Source organism: Peromyscus californicus, unplaced genomic scaffold (assembly GCF_007827085.1).
Source record: "Peromyscus californicus insignis strain IS unplaced genomic scaffold, ASM782708v3 Scaffold_6__1_contigs__length_162567912, whole genome shotgun sequence".
Classification (NCBI taxonomy): domain Eukaryota; kingdom Metazoa; phylum Chordata; class Mammalia; order Rodentia; family Cricetidae; genus Peromyscus; species Peromyscus californicus.
This window is the reverse complement of record NW_026294584.1, coordinates 145,841,991-145,849,309: the sequence shown is the minus strand read 5'-3', so window position 1 is coordinate 145,849,309 and position 7,319 is coordinate 145,841,991. Positions and strand designations below refer to the sequence as shown.

Here is a 7,319-nt window from a genome sequence, read left to right as displayed (position 1 = left end):
TCTCAACAATTAAAAAAGACTTCAGCTAACATGTAATGCACACAGCATCTGCATGAACTTCAACTGGCCTGCCTTAGACTATGAAAGATATTCATGGAGAAATACACAAACCATTTCACTAGTGAATCTTGGTGTTTGGTTGACATTGTATATGGAAGTTCTTAAAAGTGAATGTGCTATGGATTTTCAAGAATCAGAAACATCTAGACTTTAAAAGATTATATTAACATATCTACAGTAGTGTAAAAGGAAACTGAAACATCACGTTGACAATGTGTGAATTCCTACAGTTCATGTTGACTGTCATTTTAAGCATAGAATCAATAACAGTAAAGTTAAGAAATGCATTTGTGGCTCTAGTGAACATTGTGGACTGGATCAAGAGAAGAAAGATCTCTACAGTGGATCAAATCCTCACTGTTCTGGCCATCTCTAGAATTTCTCTGCTCTGGCCACACTACTCAGTCTTTACCCATACTTACTGATAATTGGAAAAGTGGTGAGAATAATCAATATTTTCTGGATGGTGACCAATCATTTCAGCATCTGGCTTGCTGCATGCCTTGCATCTTTTATTTTCTCATGATAGCCAATTTTTCGAACTCTAATTTCTTCACCTAAAGTGGAGAGTTAAAAAAATTGTTTCAATGACATTGCTGGCATCTCTGCTTCTGTTGTCTTTGAACATTTTAGTCATAAACAGGCATATTTGTGTCTGGATTGATGGATATAAAGCAAATATGTCCTATAGTGCTATTCAACCAACTTTAGTCAATTTTCTAGGCTTATTTTATCCACCAACACTATGTTCACACTCATCTCCTTCACTGTGACCCTAATTGCTTTCCTCTTGCTCATCTTCCTTCTGTGGAGACATCTGAAGAACACACAGCTCATTGCCAAAGGCTCCAGAAACACCAGCACCACAATCCACATAAAGGCCCTGAAAATGGTGGTCACCTTCCTGTCACTGTATACCACTTTCTTTTTGTCGCTTTTACTACTATTTTGTAACAGTAACTTTAAGCAGAAAAGTCCAATGATTTTGTTTTTACTAGCCCTGGGATTTGCTTTTTCCTCAGCCCATCCATGGGTCCTGATTCTAGAGAACAGGAAGGTGAGACAGGTCTTCTTTTCTGTGCTGTTCGGCCTAAGGTATAGGTTCAAAAATGAGAAACAGGCTGCTCTCTAAGACGTATTTTGATTCTATGGAGTACTCAGTTCATAATATTACATTTTAGAGGTGACTCCAGGAATGGAGAGAGATGGGAGGAGATGGGTCATTTTTCAGGCAAAGAGTTTATTAGAGTCAGGCAGAGCAGTGGGGTTTGTTAACATGACAGGCTGCAGAGACAAGGTCAAAAGTACCAGCCTCCCAGGGAGAGCAGGTTTTCTATTTTAAAGTTTTATTTTCTATTTGTGGGAGGGAGGGGGAATAGAGAAAGTGTTTGGCCAGGATTGAATGGGTCTATATTAACCAATATCATCTAATGGGTCTTAGAGGTATTACACTTGGATTTATTTCTGCCTGAAACAGGTTTTTGAAAGGACACAATGACATTGCTGGCTAAGGGGTCTCTGCAAGAACAATGGGCTTAGTGAGTAAGTGTTGTATTAGTTGTTGCTTTTTCTGTCTGAAGCACATTTCCTTCTAAGGTCTTGTGTGGTGGTATTGTGTTTCCCAAAATATTGTGCACACTAATAAACTTATCTGGGGTCAGAGAACAGAAAAGCCACAATATTAAACATAGAGGATAGGCAGTGGTAGCACATACCTTTAATTCTAGCATTCCAGAGGCAGAAATCCATGAGTTCAAGGATACAGCCAAGTATGGTGACTCATGCCTTTAATCCCAGAAAGCAAGCCTTTAATCTCAGGGAGTGATGGTAGAAGGCAGAAAGATATATAAGGCATGAGGACCAGAAACTAGAAGCATTTGGCTGGTTAAGCATTTTGCCTGGTTAAGCATTCAGGCTTTTGAGCAACAGTTCAGCTGAGACCCATTCTGGATGAGGACTCAGAGGCCTCCAATCTGAGGAAACAGGACCAGCTGAGGAATTGGCAAGGTGAGGTAGCTGTGGCTTGTTCTGTCTCTCTGATCTACCAGCATTGACCCCAATAACTGACCTCGGGTTTGATTTTATTAATAAGACTCTTTAAGATTCATGCTACAGTCTTGTTCTTTGGAAAGGCCATTTCTCAGGAAGTGGGGAGAACTGGGCTCTTCTGAGTGCTGTGAGGCGGGAGGGAGAGACTGCAGGCTGGAGTCCCTAGTCTATGTGGAAGCACACCTGAACAAGATGGAGACTGCAGGGGCATGTCTAGCAGTAAGAAATTCCTGTATGTATATATTTGTGATTTCTGAATACTTTTTGCTTATATGTGGCTTCATTAATTTTATAAAATTATATGTATATTAAGCACTCTCCAAACATATATTGTTTTGGCAGAAAAGACGAAGGAATGTCTATTGCTATACATACAGGGAACAATGTGAATATTGACAACTTAAATATAAACATTAATATCAGTTTAATTTTGTATCAATTCTTAATGATTTAATTTAAAAATGATTGATAAGTAATATGTGAGATACATATCTGTATACAAGCATGTGAATTTTAAGACTTATATATCAGCATAGAATAATTTTATAATGAAGAACAATGCTTTTTATGTACAATGGTGTTTTGCCTGCATGTGTGTCTGTGTGAAGGTGCCAGATCCTCTGGAACTGGAGCTACAGACAGTTGTGAGCTGTCATGTGGGTGCTGGGATTTGGACCACGGTCCTCTGGGAGAGAAGCCAGTGTGCTGTGGATATTGCTCTGTATAAATAAACACTGATTGGCCAGTGGCCAGGCAGGAAGTATAGGCGGGACTAACAGAGAGGAGAAAAGAGGAAACAGGAAGGCAGAGGAGGGACTGCCTGGAGCCGCCGCCAGGACAAGGAAGATATAAGGTACCAATAAGCCATGAGCCACGTGGCAAAGTATAGATTAATAGAAATGGGCTAAATATAAGAGTAAGAGCTAGACAATGATAGGCCTGAGCTAATAGCCAAGCAGTTTAAATAATGTAAGCGTCTGTGTGTTTATTTTATAAGTGGGCTCCGGGACTGGCGGGACTTGGTGGGACCTGGAGAGAAAAGCTCTCCAGCTACAAATCGCGCCCAACATGGGGCCCGAACCCACGACCCTGAGATTGAGTCTCATGCTCTACCGACTGAGCTAGCTCTCCAGCTACACCAGTGCTCTTAACTGCTGAGCCATCTCTCTAGCAGAAATAAAAAAAAATCACTGATAAGAAAAGATGTATAAAATATAGACTTAGAAGCTAATTTGCCATTTCAATAAGATCAATTTAGGAAATTAAAAAAATTTTTTTTGGATTAGTGAGTAATTGCCTTACTCTACTGAGCCCTCTCCTTTTTCCTTCATGATGTTTCTGAAGATGAAAACAATTTCATAAAACTTGTCCTCTGATTTTTACATCCCCTTTATGAGAGGGACACACACACACACACACACACACACACACACACACACACACACACACACTTACACATATACTCACATACATAATAATATGAAATAAAATTTAAAAATATAATAATTTTGTTAATTTCACATTTTCTACCTACATTATTAAATGTGAGATTCAAGAATCCATGAAACATATTTATTACTGGGAAATACATTATATTGTTCTGTGGAGTTTTTAATGTATGAAGTGTAATTTTTATGCTAATCAGTGTCAAATCATGTAGATAATAGTGTCTTAATTAAATATTAAAGTGGAGAGGTGATGTTTCTATTTTCCTTTGTGTAACCATGACTTTTTTATTTTCTAAAGTGGAAAACAAACAAATACCACAGAAATCAAAATTTAGAGTAACTGAGAAATAACTAACATGTGATTAATACTGTACACATATTATTAATATTGAAATAAAAGTAAAATACATAAATTTAATCAAATAAATTACCAGTTTAAAATAAACTGGGTTGAAGATGAGAAGGGTGGAGAGCTGAGCATGGCTGAGTGTAACCAGAAGGTTTCTCAGGTCCTGCCCGGTCCCATGGTCTGCATTCCTCCAGTTGTGGCTGGCCCCGTGGTCCCTCAGCCACTTATAAAATAATCACTCAGAGGCTTAATGTTAATTGTAAATTATACAGCTTATGGCTCAGGCTTCTTACTAGCTAGCTCTTATAACTTAACCCATTTCTATTAATCTATACATTGCCACATGGCCATGGCTTACCAGGACTTTCACATGTTGCTTCTCCTGGCAGTGCTCGTGTCTCTCTCCCCTCTACCTTTCTTCTTCCTGTCTCTCTCTTCAGTTTCCCACCTAGCTATAACCCGACTTGCCATAGGCCAAACAACTTTATTTATCAACTAATCAGAGCAACATGTATTCACAGTGTACAGAAAGGCATCCCTGTAGCATGAATCTTGGAAGGTCTTATTAATAAAAACAAACTTGGGGTAGGTATTGGGGTGAATGCTGGAAGATCAGAGAGACAGAACAGGCCACAGCTTCCTCACCTTGCCAGTTCCTCAGTTGATCCCGTTTCTTCAGACTGGAAGCCTCTGAGTCCTCATCCAGAATGAATCTCAGCTGAACTGTTGCTCAAAAGTCTAAAAGCTTAACCAGCCAAAAGCTTCTAGTTTCTGGTCTTCATGCTTTATACATCTTTCTGATTTCTGCCATCACTTCCCGAGATTAAAGGCTCACTTTCTGGGATTAAAGGCATGAGTCACCATGCCTGGCTGTTTCTAATGTGGCCTTGAACTCATAGAGATCCAGAGGGATTTCTGCCTCTGGAATGCTAGAACTAAAGGTGTGAGTGCCACCATTTTCTATCCTTTGTATCTAGTGGCTGTTCTGTCTCTGACCCCAGATAAGTTTATTAGGGTGCACAATATTTTGGGGAACACAATACCACCACATATCCCACAGTAGCTTAGTGGTTGCATACCCTGTGTTCAGTATTGCTAAATCTTTAGTGAGACCAAACAATTGTGAATGTTTTGAAAAGTAAGATTCTTTCTTCATAGTTATTTTGACAAATAAGCCCCTTCAGACTGCTGGGTTTAAGTTTATTCATTGAAAATATGAATGTTGAGGATATTCTTTTTACCTTTTTTTTGGTGGTAATTTGATGAGAAATGAATGCTATAAAAAGTAGGCATGTGTAGTTGGCTGTCACGAGAGGAAGGTGTTATACTGTGTTTACAGAAGAGCATGTGTGCACTTCACAGCTCTTATAGGTGTGAGACTATTTCCTATATGCAGGAACAGAATCTGTAGTATAATGAAAATGCTATCTTGTGTTTTTAGAAGATCATCTGTGCCTCTCACAACTCTCACAGGTGTGGTGTTATTTCATATGTGCAGGATCAGAGACTGTGGTATGGTAGCCAGGCTCATAAGACCTACAAGAGGGATACTTTCCACCAAATTCAGATGAAACAATCAGAAGAAACTGCACACATAGCCTGGTGGAGAGAACACCTAAAAGTGTATGAAATATTTATGCAAAAATGTACACATTTCTTAGTACATTTGATACCTGGGTAATGTGTACACAAGAATGTGTAGGTGTTGTTATTATTTGTTTGAATTACTGAAAGCTGAAATGATTGCTTTTTTAGTTTATGTGACAAAATGCCTAAGAAAACAATTTGAGGAATGAAGAATATTTTCCCACTCTTTGAGGGTCTGCCATGGAAGGGAAAGGATGGCAGCAGGAGGTTCAGGCAAATAGTATGCATATTATGTGCACATATACATAATGCACATGTATACATATTGCATCTATAATCATGGAAGCAGAAATAAATGAATTCTGATACTGAGCTAGTTTTTATTCTCTGTCTCTCTCTCAATATCTTTGATCCTCACTGACTGAATAGTATGACTTACAGGATGAGTATCTCTACCTGTAATGTAGAATGTCTAATCTAGAATGTCTCTCTTAGACATGCCTATATGTTTGTCTTCTAGGTAATTCTAGATACCATCAAGATGACAGTCAACATCAACCTTTACAAAAACACCTGTTTAGAAAAGTATGAAAGGACCTTTGTGCCTAAAACTCATTTTCTTGTCTTTTGTAGACACCAACTTATACTACCTGCAAATAATTACTTATGGGGATTATTTAGCTAAGTAATACTCTTCTTAACCTTTTTGTTTGGTTGATGCTATGAAATGGCTTAAACATGTAAATGTTAAGTACTTGTAAACAGTTGCTGAGGGGGAATTGCTTGAGATGTCTTCAGGATGTGTAGGGAGCTGCAGTGATACAATTTTTATGAGTTGTCACTCTTGCTGGGAGACAGGCATTCAAGGATGAAGCTGCCTTTTTGTCTCCATGCTTTTCTAAGTAATCCTTATCCATGTCCCAGCAAGCAATACCAATAAACTCACTGGTTCATATGGTGGTCTGAATATAATTGGCCCCCATAAACTCATAGGGAGTGGCACTATTAGGAGGTGTGGCTTGTTGGAGTGGGTATGGAATTGTTGGAGGAAGTGTGTCACTGTGGGGGTGGGCTTTGAGATCTCATATATGCTCAAGCCACACCCAGTGTTTCAGACCACTTCCTACTGCTTGTGGGTCAAGATGTAGTACTCTCAGCTTCCACCTCAGCACCATGTCTGCCTGCCCTCAACCATACTCCCAGCTGCCATGCTCCCCACCATGATGATAATGAACTAAACCTCTGAACTGTAAGCTGCCACATCAATTAAATGTTTTTCTTTATAAGAGTTGCTGTTGTCATGGTGTCTCTTCACAGCAATAGAAACTCTAAGATAGTTCACCAAACTAGACCCAAGTATATTCATTCATTCTGTTGTGGGTGCCTTCCCTGGAGTAAACAGGTATCTGTGACAGCATGCTCTTCACAATCTGGCAGGAGAGACCTCACTGAAATTCAACATGCTAGACACCTAAACTTGGACGTCAGCCACCAGAGCGCTGAGGAAATCTCTCTGTCCTTTAACACATCTAGTATACAGTTGTTTTTTATTATTTATTTTTAATTTTATTTTTTAATACAAGGTGATTTGTTCGGCTTCACAGTTTGAGGGTTCAAAATTCCATCTTCGTGCAGAAGTTACAGTTGCTGAGGTTGCTCTTTCTGTGACAGTGGGAACCTACATAGAACCTGTTCAGATTTTGACAGATGAGGAGGCAAAAAGAGTCACTGGTAGGGATGCAATATCTCGAGGATCCACCACACTGACCTCCTTCTGCCAGTGAGGTCCTCCCTCCTAAATATTGAATAGTCTCTCAAAATTCATA

The 7,319-nt window shown here is 39.2% G+C and overlaps 1 pseudogene; it reads left to right on the top strand.

Moving 5' to 3' along the window:
• The first annotated feature begins 272 nt into the window (after positions 1-272).
• LOC128099813 (taste receptor type 2 member 140-like) lies at positions 273-1,192 on the top strand (annotated as a pseudogene).
• Positions 1,193-7,319: the final 6,127 nt, after the last annotated feature.